The 18,046-nt window shown below is 42.3% G+C and overlaps 1 long non-coding RNA gene across 1 annotated transcript in view; it reads right to left on the minus strand.

The window, feature by feature from the left end:
- Positions 1-2,931: 2,931 nt before the first annotated feature.
- The window catches only part of LOC129059892 (uncharacterized), a 162,634-nt gene continuing 147,519 nt past the window's right edge, over positions 2,932-18,046 (minus strand). The window contains exon 3 of the long non-coding RNA XR_010140585.1: positions 2,932-5,535. This is a non-coding gene — a long non-coding RNA (uncharacterized LOC129059892). The remainder of the gene's footprint in view (positions 5,536-18,046) is intronic.

The raw sequence follows: 18,046 nt of genomic DNA on the forward strand, positions 1-18,046 counted from the left end.
GGGCAACTGGGATAAATGGTGATCTTATATATTTGACTCTGGCTATGGGAATTTGGCCAAGTTCCCTTTGTGAGCCTCCATTTAAATGGGAACTATAACTACTCCAGAACTGTGAGCTTTTAATTTAAAAATATGTGTGTGTGTGTGTGTGTGTGTGTGTGTGTAAAATGCCAGTTTATTGTAGACAACTGAAAAAATATTATTGATAATTAATTAAAATAATCTAGGATCTATCCCATTTCCAACTTTGGCCTTATGCCATTAATATACATTCATTAATGGAAAGTAGAAACGACAGGGTAATCACGACGTTTAGAAGCTGAATGGGTGGGGAAATTTACTTGCACAAGAACATTGTTGATCCATGTCTGCCTGCCAGGGGGCTTCTGCTGCAACTGATGGAACACTGCAGACCTCTGCATTGCAAACAGAGGTCATCCTAAGGGAGTTATCACAGATGCAGGGCCAGGCAGGGCAGACACATCAGGGAATAGCTTTATGTTCGAAAGAAACACCAAGTAATTTGCATGTTCTTAGGTCTGAACATCACAAGTGATCCCTTTTTCTAACTAATGGTTTCCTTCATCCCTGCTCCTTGTTTATAATGGCTGTGTGGAGTAGACCTAGGAGAGCAACCGTTGCAAATGAGCAGATCTTATGTTTGTTTCTCTCTTGTTTTGTCAGAGGGTCCAAGTGAATGCTGCAAAATTATAGCAAAAAGTAGGTGGACAGTTCACCAAAAATAAGGGATAATATTATCTTTGGTATTGTAGGTGATGATCAGGTCCTTGGGAGATCTTGCTATAGGCAAGCCAGAAAACATGTACCCACCTCTATTTCAATTTAATTTAGGGTTTATGTATTAATAGCACAGTTTCAGTTTTCAATATGGCTTTAGCGCTAAAGGCACAATGTAGGGGAGAATACAACAATTAGTAATTTTCTCAATCTGTACTGGTCCTAAAAACCCACACTTGTAGCCCAAATGTATGTTATAATTTACATGAAGACTTCTTTCCTTGTGTATACATTACTGTTACAGGTTTTGTTACTGAGTATCTGTTGACCTTGACTTTGAATTGCTTGATCTCTCAGTGTCTCTGCTTTGCTTAACCTTAATGGCAACAATATTTTTCCTACTTTCTAGGACAGGTAAAACATGTTCTTAAAAAAAATAAAACCCTTTATAAGTAAAAAATGGTAATGAAGCAAACCAGAAATAAGTTTCAGGCTTTGTTACTTCCATTAAATTACATGACCTCAGACAAGTCACCTTATTTCTCTGGGCCTTGTATTTCTCATCCGTATAATGAAGGGACTAGGCTAAGTCCCTTCTAGTTCTAAAGTCTCTTAAAATCCCTTCTAGTTCTAATGTTCTACCATTCTATCATTCTAAAGCCAAGCCCTTCAGACAACCAGGGTATAAGGAAGAAGGTAAGTATTTCTTACACCCTGCAGAGATTTTTAAAAAGAAAAGAAAAAGAATGTTGTTATTTATTCTTGAGATAACTTTAGGTCTTTGGGAAAGCAGGACTAGGCAGATCTCTCTTATGGAGTAATTTTTTTTTTTTTCAAGAAAAGATGCTATTTGCCTCTCTTGGGTGAGCACTTAATTTCCAGAATTAGAATCAATCCCAATGAAATGAAACATTCATCACAAGTGATAAAACACAAAGATATTTGTCACAGCATTAATAATATATGGCTATATTTAAAGCAACTCTATTGACCTGGCAATGACAAGGTGCCATTCTGAATAGCCATATAAAGTTTCCAAAGCAACAAGCAAACACTTTCGCTTTATACTCCAGAGGCACATTTTGCATATTTATAAGGCACACACACACAAAAGACGGAAAGAAAAAGATATTATGTATGATGGTTGATTTTAGGTGTCAAGTTGACTGGATTAAGGGATATTTAGTTAGCTGGTAAAGCATTATTTCTGGGTATGTCTGTGAGGGTGTTTCTGGATGAGATTGGCCTTTGAATCAGTAGACTGAGTAAGGAAGATCCACCCCAATGTGGACAGGCACCATTCCATTGGCTGAGGGTCCAGATAGAACAAAAGCAGAGGAAAGGTGAATTTGCTCACTCTCTACTGAAGCTGAGATGCCCTTCTGCCCTTGGACATCAGAACTCCAGTTTCCCTGGCCTTTGGACTCCAGGACTTGCACCAGTGCATCCTTGCCCTCCCTCCCCACCCCTGTCCTTGATTCTTGCACCATTGATTTACACCATTGACTTCGCTGGTTCTGAGGCTTTCAGACTTAGACGGAGACACTCTACCGGCATCCCACAGTTTCCAGCTTGCAGATGGCCTGTCCACAGGACTTCTCTCACTTTCCATAATCACCTGAGCCAATTCTCCAAATAAATCCGCTCTTATCTCTCTATCTGTCTATCTGTATATATCCTATTGGTTCTGTCTCCCTGGAGAACCCTTACTAATACACTAGGTAGTTTTCTTTAAACCCTCAATGAGAAACTAAAGTAAAAATTTTATGCCTTACACATTTTGAAGACATAGATAACTTATAAGTTTAATAAATTTAATAAATATGATTTCAAGTTTTGCAAAGGTAAAATCTTTTTTTAGATTCAAATATCCAAAGTAGGAAGAAGCCTCCAGAATTATTTAGCTTGATCTCTTGCTACTGTGAATGACCCCAGAGTCTGCTGCACAAAAAACACCTCGGTGTCGGTGCTTAGGAACTGAAGTTCTTGTCCTGGTACCAGCCAAGTGACATGAAGGAAATATAGGCTTAATTCCTTATTTGCAAAGGAACATGTTTGAATGCCAAATATTATACGTTATTAAAGTCATTCCAGATAGGTAGAGATCTGTCCTTTGCTGAAATAACTATAAGTACAATGTTGATGACAACAAAAGCAACATCCAGAGAAACAAGCTGTATAAAACCTAACATCAGTAGTGGACAGAGTCAGAGTCAAAGGGCTTTCTTAAACTTAACTCTAATCCCTCAATTTAGTTGAAGTCCATTTCTGTCCTCAGTGAAGACATAATTGCTAGTCCTCCTTAACTTAACCCAGAGTTTTCCATACACATAAAGATAGTTATTAGTTATGCTTTCGCTTTCCTTCATTTGCTTCTAGTGTCAAATAGAATTTTTTTTTTAAAGTCACACTTCCCTGTTTTGGGGATGGAAGGCAAAGGAATTGCAGTTTCTAGAAATGCCTTCTCTATTTCCAAAACAGCATTCTTGGAAATGCCAAACTGACTCTGGTTAAGAAAGCAAATTTACGGCCTGGCGCGGTGGCTCACACCTGTAATCCCAGCACTTTGGGAGGCTGAGGTGGGTAGATCACGAGGTCAGGAGTTTGAGACCAGTCTGGCCAACATGGTGAAACCTCGTCTCTACTAAAAATACAAAAATTAGCCAGGGGTGGTGGCACACTTCTGTAATCCCAGCTACTCAGGAGGCTGAGGCAGGAGAATCTCTTGAACCCAGGAGGAGGAGGTTGCAGTGAACTGAGATCATGACACTGTACTCCAGCCTGGCGATAGAGCGAGACTCTGTCTCAAAAAAAAAAAAAAAAAAAAGAAAGAAAGCAAATTTACATCCCAATAAAGTAGAATCATGCACCCAAATTGGTAACATCATTTTTATATCTATTTGTTTTCCTGAGTATTCTGTACAGTTGTTGCTCGATTCTTCATACAACATTACCCGACAGTGTCTGGGACCCTCTGTCTATAGCTCCCTTTCCTTTCCTACTACAAATTAAGCATCCTTCATCTGAAAATCCAACATATGAAATGCTCTGAACTCCAAATCTCTTTCAGCACTGATACAATTCCACAGGTGGAAAATTGCACACCTGACCTCATCTACAAACTTTGTTGCATACACAAGATTATTTAAAATATTGTGTAAAATTACCCCAGCTTATGTGCATAAGTTATACAAGAAACATAAGTGAATTTCATGTTTGGATTTGGGTCCTATCCCCAAGATATTTCATTATGCATTTTCAAATATTTCAAAATCTAAAACAAAAAATCAGAAATCCAAAATACTTTTGATCACAAGCATTTTAGATAAGGAATACTCAACCTGTATTCCTATTTGGCCATCAGTCTAAGGGAAAGCACTTTCCCATCAGGGAAAAGAAGGAAAAAGAAGCTATTGTCTGGCCTGACCCTGCTCTTTTATTTCCATACATTTTACTACTGTGATCCCTAAAATGTCGAGATGATATTGGTTCCACCAAAGGTAGAGTGTATTGGTGGAAATACCAGGTAGAAACAATTATCCAACATTCCTACCTCACCCCAATCCACGAATGGCCTCCCATATGCCTTCTGAGGCAGGATGACACAAGGCAAATATTTTCTTTAATTAAAGAAATTGTCCCAAACCTTGCTACCAAGAAGTGAGCCACAACTTTTAGTTAAAAGTAAGAAAACAAATGAACTAAACTAGCCTTTTCAGCAAAGCTACAAAGAGATTTTCAGGCAATGAAATTCTAAACATTCTATCAACAAAAGACACTGGACATTTTCCTGAACCAAGGTTGTGGATATTTTTGGATGCTGGAAAACATGTGATTGCCTAGGAACACCGAAGTATGCCATACAAACGTCCCGGACCCACTGTAAGAGAAAACTCTGCAAAGTCTACAACTGCGATATTTTAAGATACTTTTACAGAATGTACCTAATTATGTCATTCTCAACCTTAAGCCTACATGAACACGCATCAGACCCAACATCTTTACATCATGCACACATGTTTAACATCTCACTAACGCTTGTGAGCAGTAGAATAAAGTCTTTGTGTTAGCAACAAAAGCATCATACTGCTTCCTTCAGACAACACCCACTTTTGTGTAGCCAAACCCTCCAACTCTGAAGCTTTTAATAAGCCACTTGCCCACAAATTAAGAGATTCTCCAATTCCATCACTAGAAAAGAATGTGATTTCAGCATCACAAGAGTAAATAAAATAGTAATCCTAGTGCCATAAATTATGCATCTTTCATCTCAAAGGACAATAAATAAAGCATCTTTCATCCCTATGAATCCTGAAGCAGTTAACAATTTATACACTAGCACGTGGGAATCAATTGATTCATCACTGAAAGGCACCCTGCTCTGGGATGCTGTGGTATTTTGTTAATAGCACACACAAGCCTTATTGAAAGATGACAAGCAAGGAAATGTTACTCCAATGGTTTACGTTTGAGAGATTTAAGTAGAGGTGATAGGACTCTAATTGCAATTCACTCATAGTAAGAGTTCTCTCTCGTTTGAGCTCAAGACTTCCCAGACACAAAGGCATAATTCTTCAAACGTCATTGCTAGTGTTCCCATTTCTTCTCACATGGATTATTACAATACACTTTTTTGAAGCAAATATTTACTCACATCATTCACCTGTTGAAATACCTTGTCACTCTTCTTTGCCTAGCATGAAACTTCTTAGTATGGCATGAAGGGTTCTCGACCTTCTAGCTGCTGATTTTGAAAGATCCTCCACCATTCAACAACCCTGGATGAGTTATTCTCAACTGTTGGGAGAGAAGGATCCAGGGTAAAGATAAGGCAACCATATACCTCGCCATCCAAACTGAGCCACGTGAGAGTGCAAGGAACATGCAACAGTAATATTTACATCAGAACAAGAGTAAACTGGGAATGTCCAAGGCACACAGGACTACGGCTCCCCCCAGTGAAGAGAAACATCTCATCAGAGTTTCTAAAAGGTTTGTGTAGGGGGTCATAAGCAGTTTGATAAAACATATTTAATATTCCTGGTGCCTTTGTAACAGAATCCATAGCTGAACAACACATTTCTGGCTGGCTTGGCTTCTCTAGAAGACAGAATGAGAAAGTATTATAGGAGTTTTGAGTTTTGAAAGGTTGGATAACACTGTTCTAGAATCAGCATGGCAAAATTCTTTCTGAAAACCCACCAAGCTCTGTGAGCTGCACTTGAAGACATGTGGTACCACTTCAGCGCTCCTGAAGAGAGCTGGCATGATCAGAAAGAGGAGCTCTCCTCCCAAGCCCTTGTCTCTGGCACTGAATGAACCTCTGGATGGGTGCCAAAGGCTTTACAAAGGTTGTATTTTCCTCATTCACAGATTAGAGATACAACATCACTGGTGATGACTAGTACCAAGAGCCGTATTTTCTCATTCCATGCCAAATATTGCATTTCATTAATGAACTAGGCATCTCTCTCTCTATTATGGACCCTGGAGTTAGTCATGATCAAATAGGAAAAATTTCATCTACTGAACTATTAACATCACTCTACAAGTATTTACATTTTTCTTTAAAAAACCTATTTTCACTGTAATCCCAGCACTTTGGGAGGCCAAGGCAGGCAGATCACCTGAGGTCAGGAGTTCAAGACCAGCCTGGCCAACATGGAGAAACCCTATCTCTACTAAAAATACAAAAAAATTAGCTGGGCATGGTGGCAGGTGCCTGTAATCCCAGCTACTTGAGAGGCTGAGGCAGAATTGTCTGAACCCGGGAGGCGGAGGTTGCAGTGAGCCAGGATCACCCCATTGCACTCCAGCCTGGGCAACAAGAGCGAAACTCCATCTAAAAAAATAAAAATTAAAAAAAAAATTCAAATACATATTCAACACTGAGACTCTATAGTACCACAATGCAGCAGCAGATTGACTTGGCTTCTGAAAAGTAGCTTAAAGCATCCTTTCCCCAGTCTTGGCTTCTGAAAAGTACCTTAAAGCATCCTTTTCCCAGTCTTGGGCTCAGTCTGTGTGAGAGTTAGGTTTCCTGCTTGTTTGGTTTTAACTTTAAAAAAAAAAAAATTGTGGCCAGGCGTGGTGGCTCACGCCTGTATCCCAGCACTTTGGGAGGCGGAGGCGGGCGGATCACCTGAGGTCAGGAGTTCGAGATCGGCCTGGCTAACACAGTGAAACTCTGTTTCTACTAAAAATACAAAAAATTAGCCAGGCATGGTGGCGTGTGCCTGTAATCCCAGCTACTCCGGAGGCTGAGGCAGGAAAATCGTTTGAACCCGAGAGGTGGAGGTTGCAGTGAGCCGAGATTGCACCATTGCACTCCAGCTTGGGTAACAAGAGCGAAACTCTGTCTCAAAAAAAAAAATGTATAATATAAACTCAAATTGGGCTGTACTCTAAGATACATGAAAGCACATACCCACAGAAAATAAGCTGCCTCCAAGTCTGCAAGTCTTAGACTTTGCAAATATTGACAATGTCAGCCTGTAAGAGCCTTTACACATGTATTCATTCAATCAATACATGGATTGATACTTAGATCTAGAGGCAGTTAAAAAGAGCAGTGTTCAAGGATAGTAAGGAAGAATAACTTGTTTTCAGCCCTGGTTTCTGAACACACTGCAGAGCTCAGAATAGAGTAGGTGTTCAATAAATATTTGTTGAATAAGTGTTGAAAGAACACCTATAAATATTTCTCTTCTCACAATGACTCAAACATATAAAGCAGAATGATAGCCCTTGGGCTAGGAAGGTTGGCCTGTGTGATCTCCCCGTTAGCCTGTCTGATTCCAGGTGGGAAGAAAACAGCTTGGCTGCCTCTGCTTAACCTCAAGCTCTTAGCTTTCCCATAACTTTATTAGATAACTCATCTTTTCCTCACCCAAGACAGATTCAGGAACATACGCATATCCTAGGGTGAAAAAGTAGTACTCTGCACAGTAATGACTCAGCTGTAATGAAATGACAGGCCATGGATCGGGCAGGGCAGCTGGTTTCCAATATTCACTCTTCTGTGGACCTAACGAACCTACTGAGGCCAGCTCTAAAAACACTGACTCTTACACATTGAGCCTATCTTTGCAAATTAATTGCAGTCCAGGACCACCAAAATGTACAACCTATTCTGCTCTACACAGTGACACTGTGCCTATCCACTCACATAAAGCTTTCTTGATCAAGTAGAATGAAAGAAAGATCCGTAAGAGTACACAACTTGACCAGGAAGAGCTACTACCCCCAAAAGAGAAACCAGCATTAGCTTAGGGGAGGAGTTCTTCTACATCTGGCATTATTTGGGAACAAGGTGCTCCAGATTTATGAATTTGCCATAGTTTAGGAAATGGCAGACTCTGTGTGAAGAACATATGCAACGGACATGTGATAACTAAGGATGGAAATTAATTACATCTGTGCAAGAAGGAAGTGGGGGGCTGGAGACAGGGCAAAGGAATCAAGCCCTCAAGAGCTCATAAAGAGACTCAGGGGAATTCTGGGTTTTTCAGGACACATAGGGATTTGGGCTGATTTCATGTGAATCTAAAATGACAGAGTGACTCCCCAGTAACTCTGGGGGATCAAGAAACTTGCACATTTAGGGCTAGAACCCACGTGTTTTCAACCAGTCAGCAACTCTTCCCAAACATCATTTTGCCCTTCACATATGTGATAACATGCTCTATAAAGTGGCCCAAGTTTGAGAGGAATTTTTAGAATATAACTTTTTAAAGGACAGATGTGTGTTTTATATTTATATTTATGTAAAACACACATATATGTGTGTGTGAGAGAGAGAGAGATGGGGGGCTTTATATAACGCACAGCACGGGTTTTATTTTCTCCCTTCTGCATCTGTAAGCTCATTTCTAATCAGAGAGCCCTTTCACAACACAGGCAGCTGAGGAAGATCGGCCCTTCAGGGCTTCAGGGCGAGCCAGCTTGTTTCCACTTGCTACAGAGGTGAGGAGCAGTGGTGCTGCCAGCTGCCCTGACAGTGACTCCGTCTGCCCTGCCCCCACCACCGCCCCAGGCCATGCCCACACCTCCCCAAGCCAACTGCTGGGCTTCTGAAGGCACCCTGAGATACCAAGCATTACCTGGCAACCGCACACCTGTGAGCCAGGTCAGCCAGGCAGGTGGTGCTAACCTGTGTGTTCAGGTCTGAGGGCGCCCAATGCGTTCATGTGCTCCCTCATTACAGCTCACTCCCTCGGCCCAGAGAGAACAGAGCTGATTGTTTTCCTTCTTGGTTTCCTAGAGACAACAGATCCACTGATTAGCTTTCTCCATCAAGCGTTCAAAAAGGCCAAGCTACACCCGTAACATTAACCTTGAACATGGAACTCTTAAGAAAGTGCCCAGTTTTATTTGGGGAAAAGATCTCTGCCAGCAAAGCCAATCCTTAATTTGGGAAATTTAAGGAAAGAACTCAGAGTAGTTAATAATAAATTATAATGCATTTGTGTAAAAAGAGAAAAGAAAAGTAACAATTATGCTTTCATTTTATTTGGTTTTACTTTGCTTTGATCTCTGTTCTTCCCTACCCCATCGCCACCAGAAGAGGTTCACCTGTCTGAGGAGAGATGATGAGATGGCTCTGGGATGGGCCTCTCTGACCATTTCAAGGAGCAAGCTGTTCAGGGTTTGACCAGCTGTGACTCTCCACTGTATCCAGAGTTCCCACTGCTGGCATGGAAACCTGACATTGACCTCAATTCCTGTCTGCTGACCTTGCTCATCTCAGGCACCATTTTCTGGACACAGATGAACAACTGTAAGGACAGAGAACTAGGCTGCTGCAGTGCCTCCTCCTTCCATCGCCCCAAGGGGAGTAGGTCTGGGCAGGGAAGGACCCAGCCAAACGTGGTTGTCTGTACGCTGCTGGGGCAACCCCAATAAATATTTTGTAAATGTTTCTTTAGTCCCCCTTAGTGCATTAAGAAAAAAAATTCTGTGCTCATTTTTGCATGTACCATATCACTAGCTTTGTAGTTGTAGGCATAGATTAAGTTGTATTAGAAATCCGACTTCCTTTATTACATTACTCTAGTTATCCCTTCTTTTCTCTGCCTTTATTTGTTCCCCAGTCCTTTCTGTCCTCTCTCATTCTCCCCACATGTGACTTTTTGTCTTAACCCATTACTTTTTGCTGTACTGTCTCTTCCATCCTATCCAACCTTATCCCATGGACTGTGCATCCTGAAAATGTCCAAATTAGGTGTTTATGCCTCTATAAAAAGCGTTTTCTGAATCTCCCTTTGGAGATCAATCCCCTGTCCTCCTGCTCTTTGCTCCGTAAGAAAGATCCACCTACGACCTTGGGTCCTCGGACCGACCAGCCCAAGAAACATCTCACCAATTTCAAATCCGGTAAGCGGCCTCTTTTTACTCTCTTCTCCAACCTCCCTCACTATCCCTCAACCTCTTTCTCCTTTCGATCTTGGTGCCACACTTCAATCTCTCCCTTCTCTTAATTTCAATTCCTTTCATTTTCTGGTAGAGACAAAGGAGTCACGTTTTATCCGTGGACCCAAAACTCTGGCACCAGTCACGGGCTAAGGAAGGCAGCCTTCCCCTGGTGTTTAATCATTGCAGGGACGCCTCTCTGATTATTCACCCAGGTTTCAGAGGTGTCAGACCACGCAGGGACGCCTGCCTTGGTCCTTTACCCTTAGCGGCAAGTCCCGCTTTTCTGGGGGAAGGGCAGGAACCCCAACGTCTTATCTCTGCGCCCTGATCCCAAATTTCTGCACCCCAACCTCTTATCTCTGCACCCCAATCCCTTATTTCCATACCCCGACCTCTTGTCTCTGTGCCCCAACCCCTTATTTCTGTGCCCTGACCCCTTCTCTGCTTTTCTGGAAGGCAAGAACCCCCTACCCCTTCTCCATGTCTCTACTCTCTTTTCTCTGGGCTTGCCTCCTTCACTATGGGCAAGCTTCCACCTTCCATTCCTCCTTCTTATCCCTTAGCCTGTGTTTTTAAGAACTTAAAACCTCTTCAACTCTCACCTGAACTAAAATCTAAGCATCTTATTTTCTTCTGCAATGCCGCTTGACCCCAATACAAACTCAACAGTAGTTCCAAATAGCCGGAAAAGGGCACTTTCAATTTTTCCATCCTACAAGAGCTACATAATTCTTGTCATAAAATAGGCAAACGGTCTAAGGTGTCTGACGTCCAGGCATTCTTTTACACATCAGTCCCTCCCTAGTCTCTGTTCCCAGTGCAACTCATCCCAAATCTTCCTTCTCTCCCACCTGTCCCCCCATTCCCAACCCCAAGCGTCACTGAGTCTTTCTAATCTTCCTTTTCTACAGACCCATCTGACCTCTCCCCTCCTCACCAGGCCAAGCTAAGTCCCACTTCTTCCTCAGCCACCGCTCCTCCACCCTATAATCCTTTTATCACCTCCCTTCCTCACACCCTGTCTGGCTTACAGTTTCATTCCGTGACTAGCCCTCCCCCACCTGCCCAGCAATTTACTCTTAAAAAGGTAGCTGGAGCTAAAGGCATAGTCAAGGTTAATGCTCCTTTCTCTTTATCCCAAATCAGATAGCGTTTAGGCTCCTTTTCATCAAATATAAAAATCCAGCCCAGTTCATGGATCCTTTGGCAGCAACCCTGAGACACTTTACAGCCCTAGACCCTAAAAGGTCAAAAGGCCATCCTATTCTCAACATACATTTTATTACCCAATCTTCTCCCGACATTAAATAAAACTCCAAAAATTAAATTCTGGCCCTCAAACCCCACAACAGGACCTAATTAACCTCGCCTTCAAGGTGTACAATAATAGAGTAGAGGCAGTCAAGTAGCAACATATTTCTGAGTTGCAATTCCTTGCCTCCACTGTGAGACAAACCCCAGCCACATCTCCAGCACACAAGAACTTCCAAACACCTGAACCACAGCAGCCAGGCATTCCTCCAGAACCGCCTCCCACAGGAGCTTGCTACAAGTGCCAGAAATCTGGCCACCAGGCCAAGGAATGCCTGCAGCCCAGGATTCCTTCTAAGCCGTGTCCCATCTGTGCAGGACCCCACTGGAAATCGGACTGTTCAACTCACCTGGTAGCCACTCCCAGAGCCCCTGGGACTCTGGTCCAAGGCTCTCTGACTGACTCCTTCCCAGGTCTTCTCGGCTTAGTGGCTGAAGACTGATGCTGCTCGATCACCTTGGAAGCCCCCTAGACCATCATGGACGCTGAGCTTTAAGTAACTCTCACAGTGGAAGGTAAGTCCATCCCCTTCTTAATCAATACGGAGGCTACCCACTCCACATTACCTTATTTTCAAGGGCCTGTTTCCCTTGCCTCCATAACTGTTGTATTGACAGCCAGGCTTCTAAACCTCTTAAAACTCCCCAACTCTGATGCCAACTTAGACAATACTCTTTTAAGCACTCCTTTTTAGTTATCCCCACCTGCCCAGTTCCCTTATTAAGTCGAGAAACTTTAACTAAATTATCTGCTTCCCTGACTATTCCTGGACTACAGCTACATCTCATTGCCACCCTTCTTCCCAATCCAAAGCCTCCTTTGCATCCTCCTCTTGTATTCCCCCACCTTAACCCACAAGTATAAGATACCTCTAACTCCCTCCTTGGCGACCGTTCATGCACCCCTTACCATCTCACTAAAACCTAATCACCCTTACCCGGCTCAATGCCAATATCCCATCCCACAGCATGCTTTGAAAGGATTAAAGCCTGTTATCACTTGCCTGCTACAGCATGGCCTTTTAAAGCCTATGAACTCTCCTTATCATTCCCCCATTTTACCTGTCCTAAAACCAGACAAGCCTTACAAGTTAGTTCAGGATCTATGCCTTATCAACCAAATTGTTTTGCCTATCCACCCCATGGTGCCAAACCCATATACTCTCCTATCCTCAATACCTCCCTCCACAATCCATTATTCTGTTCTGGATCTCAAACATGCTTTCTTTACTATTCCTTTGCACCCTTCATCCCAGCCTCTCTTCGCTTTCACTTGGACTGACCCTGACACCCATCAGGCTCAGCAAATTACTTGGGCTGTACTGCCGCAAAGCTTCACAGACAGCCCCCATTACTTCAGTCAAGCCCAAATTTCTTCCTTATCTGTTACCTATCTCAGCATAATTCTCATAAAAACACACGTGCTCTCCCTGCCGATCATGTCTGACTAATCTCTCAAACCCCAACCCCTTCTACAAAACGACAACTCCTTTTCTTCCTGGGCATAGTTGGATACTTTCACCTTTAGATACCTGGTTTTGCCATCCTAACAAAACCATTATATAAACTCACAAAAGGAAACCTAGCTGACCCCATAGATCCTAAATCCTTTCCCCACTCCTCTTTCTGTTCCTTGAAGACAGATTTAGAGACTGCCCCCATCCTAGCTTTCCCTGACTCATCCCAACCCTTTTCATTACACACAGCCGAAGTGCAGGGCTGTGCAGTCGGAATTCTTACATAAGGACCAAGATCGCGTCCTGTAGCCTTTTTGTCCAAACAACTTGACCTTACTGCTTTAGGCTGGCCATCATGTCTCCGTGCAGTGGCTGCTGCCACCCTAATACTTTTAGAGGCCCTTAAAATCACAAACAATTCTCAACTCACTCTCTACAGCTCTCATAATTTCCAAAACCTATTTTCTTCCTCACACCTGATGCATATACTTTCTGTTCCCCGGCTCCTTCAGCTGTACTCACTCTTTGTTGAGTCTCCCACAATTACCATTGCTCCTGGCCTGGACTTCAATCTGGCCTCCCACATTATTCCTGATACCACACCTGACCCTCATGACTGCATCTCTCTGATCCACCTGACGTTCACCCCATTTCCCCACATTTCCTTCTTCCCTGTTCCTCATCCTGATCACACTTGGTTTATTGATGGCAGTTTCACCTGGCCTAATCGCCACACACCAGCAAAGGCAGGCTATGCTACAGTACAAGCCACTAGCCCGCCTCTTAGAACCTCTCATTTCCTTTCCATCATGGAAATCTATCCTCAAGGAAATAACTTCTCAGTGTTCCATCTGCTATTCTACTACTCCTCAGGGATTATTCAGGCCCCCTCCCTTCCCTACACATCAAGCTCAGGGATTTGCCCCCACCCAGGACTGGCAAATTTGCTATTCTACTAATTCTCAGGGATTATTCAGGCCCCCTCACTTCCCTACACATCAAGCTCAGGGATTTGTCCCCGCCCAGGACTAGCAAATTAGCTTTACTCAACATGCCCCGAGTCAGGAAACTAAAATACCTCCTGGTCTAGGTAGACACTTTCACTGGATAGGTAGAGGCCTTTCCCACAGGGTCTAAGAAGGCCACCATGGTCATTTCTTCCCTTCTGTCAGACATCATTCCTCGGTTTGGCCTTCCCACCTCTATACAGTCCGATAGCAGCCTTTATTAGTCAAATCAGCCAAGCATTTTTTCAGGCTCTTAGTATTCAGTGAAACCTTTATATCCTTTACAGTCCTCAGTCTTCAGGAAAGGTAGAACAGACTAATGGCCTTTTAAAAACACACCTCACCAAGCTCAGCCACCAACTTAAAAAGGACTGGACAATACTTTTACCACTTTCCCTTCTCAGAATTCAGGCCTGTCCTCGGAATGCTACAAGGTACAGCCCATTTGAGCTCCTGTATAGACGCTCCTTTTTATTAGGCCCCAATCTCATTCCAGACACCAGACCAACTTGGACTGTGCCCCAACAAACTTGTCATCCCTACTATCTTCTGTCTAGTCATACTCCTATTCACCGTTCTCAACTACTCATACATGCCCTGCTCTTGTTTACACTGCCAGTTTACACTGTTTCTCCAAGCCATCACAGCTGATATCTCCTGGTGCTATCCCCAAACCGCCACTCTTAACTCTTAAAGTAAATAAATAATCTTTGCTGGCAAGGCTATGCTGAACCTCCTTAGGCACTCTCTAATTAGATTTCCTAGGTCCTCCCAATTCTTAGTCCTTTAATACCTGTTTTTCTCCTTCTCTTATTCCACTTAGTTTTTCAATTCATACAAAACTGTATCCAGGCCATCACCAATAATTCTAAATGACAAATGTTTCTTCTAACAACCCCACAATATCACCCCTTACCACAAAATCTTCCTTCAGCTTAATCTCTCCCACTCTAGGTTCCCACACCACCCCTAATCCCGCTCGAAGCAGCCCTGAGAAACATCGCCCATTATCTCTCCATACCACCCCCAAAAATTTTCGCTGTCCCAACACTTTACCACTATTTCATTTTATTTTTCTTATTAATATAAGAAGACAGGAATGTCAGGCCTCTGAGCCCAAGCTAAGCCATCATATCCCTTGTGACCTGCACGTACACATCCAGATGGCCAGTTCCTGCCTTAACTGATGAAATTCCACCACAAAAGAAGTGAAAATGGTCTGTTCCTGCCTTAACTGATGACATTATCTTGTGAAATTCCTTCTCCTGGCTCATCCTGGCTCAAAAGCTCCCCTACTGAGCACCTTGTGACCCCCACTCCTGCCCACCAGAGAACAACCCTCCTATTTCCTTTACCTACCCAAATCCTATAAAATGGCCCCACCCGTATCTCCCTTTGCTGACTCTCTTTTCGGACTCAGCCCGCCTGCACCCAGGTGAAATAAACAGCTTTATTGCTCACACAAAGCCTGTTTGGTAGTCTCTTCACACGGACGCGAGTGAAAACCCTGCTGGTTCAAAAAGGCACAGGATAAAGAAAGCCGAACAGTAAAGTCAGTCAGGAGCCCACTGGCTTCCAAAGACTTTTTATGAGTAGGCCAATCCTCAATTTAAAGATGCAAATACTGGTTGCTTTTGTTCTAATCAGTTCCATTTCTTGTGTTCAGGGGTCATTTCTGAAACACCTTATTCCCTTAAATCTTTCATTGTTAAACTTCGCCCCTAAGAGTGCTTGTTCTCCAGTTACTTTACACATTCTAATTCCAGATTAAATCCTCACTGGCTCTGAGCTACCAGAGGTAAGGTAAGATACCCCTCGGAGCTCCTTTAAAGGATCTGAGCACAATGGTGTGAGATTGCAGGTGACTCTGAGATTCTTCCACATTTTCTTGCTTCCAGTCTTCTCACAGAGACTCAGATATTTTCTTGTAGTCGAGAAAACTGCTGTGCTGCTACTGTTGATTTTTCAAATGTGTTACTTTTTTAAAATTTTCAATGTAGGAATGGAATACCAAGCAAGCTGTTTTTTAAGAAAACTAAATCTCTCCCTTTAGGGGTCTTTTATAATTTACTTTGTTTCCCAACACTGGGATTTTACAAACCTGTTTCTGGCTTACAATCTCACTTGGAGAAAGAAAATCTCCAGCTTTTGGTGATGAGGTTGATTGTGTTTTGAGTTTTCTTGTTTTAATAAGAAACATTTACATGTTTTATGTGCTATATATATATAAAAGAAATCATTAGCAGTGCCCAAAGTTAATAGCCTAAGAATGTATAGCATAATATACTGCAGTGTCACTGATAGAGTGAAAAAGATTTAACATAGGACTCAGGGGGAGAAAGTATAAACAGTATAAAACTATTACTACTCCAGCTAGTTCTGAAAGAGCTCAATGTGAAACCAACCAGAAAATGATCATCCCACAACCATAAATATAAAGCACTAAAAAAGACAAAAGCTCTCCAGCATTGTGAAAAATCCATAAATAAAAAGCACCCCCAAAGCATTTGCTGGCGAAAGTATTTAGTGCAGCAATAAAAAAGAGTATTTGTTTTCTTTATATTAAGTGATTTTTTATGGAATCTGTACAATTAAACACTACATAAGAACACCAGAACTGGAGTTTGCGTTTGTACCTCATTGAGTATAGAATCAGGAAGATGCAGAATCTGGAGAGGTGACATGACTTACATTGTATAGTCAAGGTTACTTGTAATGTTTTGTTAAGTAGAAAGTGTCCCACACTGAAATAAAATTATTTTTTGAATGTATGTATATACACACTGACACACAATATGAAAACAAGGTTCTCTTTTATAGCATTATATTTAAATAAAGAGTTGCATTCTGAGGTTGATAGCTCCAGTCCAAAAGGCAATCCTAACAGGCCCATCTACCTATCAGATATATTTTAGTTGAGGAAGATATTATCTTATTTCATTCTGTTGATATTTATTAGGCTACATAAGAAAGGGAGATTTTTCTTAAAGATGAAGTTGTCAGCTGAAAGGAAGCCACAACAGACCTCAGCACCAAGCCCTAAGCACTTAGAATAAGTAGCAGCAAATTAAAGAATAGATGTGATAAATTATACACAATACCATCATCATTTAGTAAGTTAAAGACTTCCACATCTTAATAAAACATCAGGGACCTTGATGTCGATAATGAACCTAATAATGCTAATCATAACAGTAGTGTTACCTTATCACCCCTCACGTTCATTCTATGGTGTACAGAGGTAATTATGGCCCCCAAATGGACAGAACTGCTGGTGCTGAAGGCACAGTGACAGAAGCTGGCATAACATTTGCCTTCACCCCAATAGCATAACCTTTGCCTTCACCCCAATATCATTCACAAAGGACTTGCTGGTGCAATGTTGAGTGGAACCATGTGCCCTTCCAATGGCTAGACTGTCCTGAGGAAATGTGAAAGGGAGGTATTATCACTGCTGGTTTGGACCATATGCAGTTTCCAACAACTGCCTTAAAAATGACCCACATGGGCAAGGTGGCTCATGCCTGTAATCCCAGCACTTTGGGAGGCCGAGGAGGGTGGATCACCTGAGGTCGGGAGTTCGAGACCAGCCTGACCAACATGGAGAAATCCCATCTCTACTAAAAATACAAAATTTGCCAGGTGTGGTGGCACATGCCTGTAATCCCAGCTACTCGGGAGGCTGAAGCTGGAGAATCACTGAACCCGGGAGGCAGAGGTTGTGGTGAGCCGAGATCGCACCATTGCACTTCAGCCTGGGCAACAAGAGTGAAACTCCATCTCAAAAAAAAAAAAAAAAAAAAAAAAAAAAGACCCACATGGATAGCAATTTCATGTGAGTGCAAACTAATAACTGACAAACTTAATACAGAACTTGATCCATTGAGAACAGTTTGCCTGTTGCAAAAGGGGGATTCTTAACTGGTCCAACCCTACTTGTTTTTTACAAATCTTTTCTCTCTGAGAATGAGAGCAATTTGGGGAATATACACCTGGTTATACCAAAGATTAAATCAAACCATGTCACTTTAGAATTTACAAAGAACTTTTATGACATTAGGCTCTGTAACCTCACAACAATCCTTTGAAATCATTATTGCTATCGCCTTTTTGGAGACA

Source organism: Pongo abelii, chromosome 5 (genome assembly GCF_028885655.2).
Source record: "Pongo abelii isolate AG06213 chromosome 5, NHGRI_mPonAbe1-v2.0_pri, whole genome shotgun sequence".
Taxonomy (NCBI): Eukaryota; Metazoa; Chordata; class Mammalia; order Primates; family Hominidae; genus Pongo; species Pongo abelii.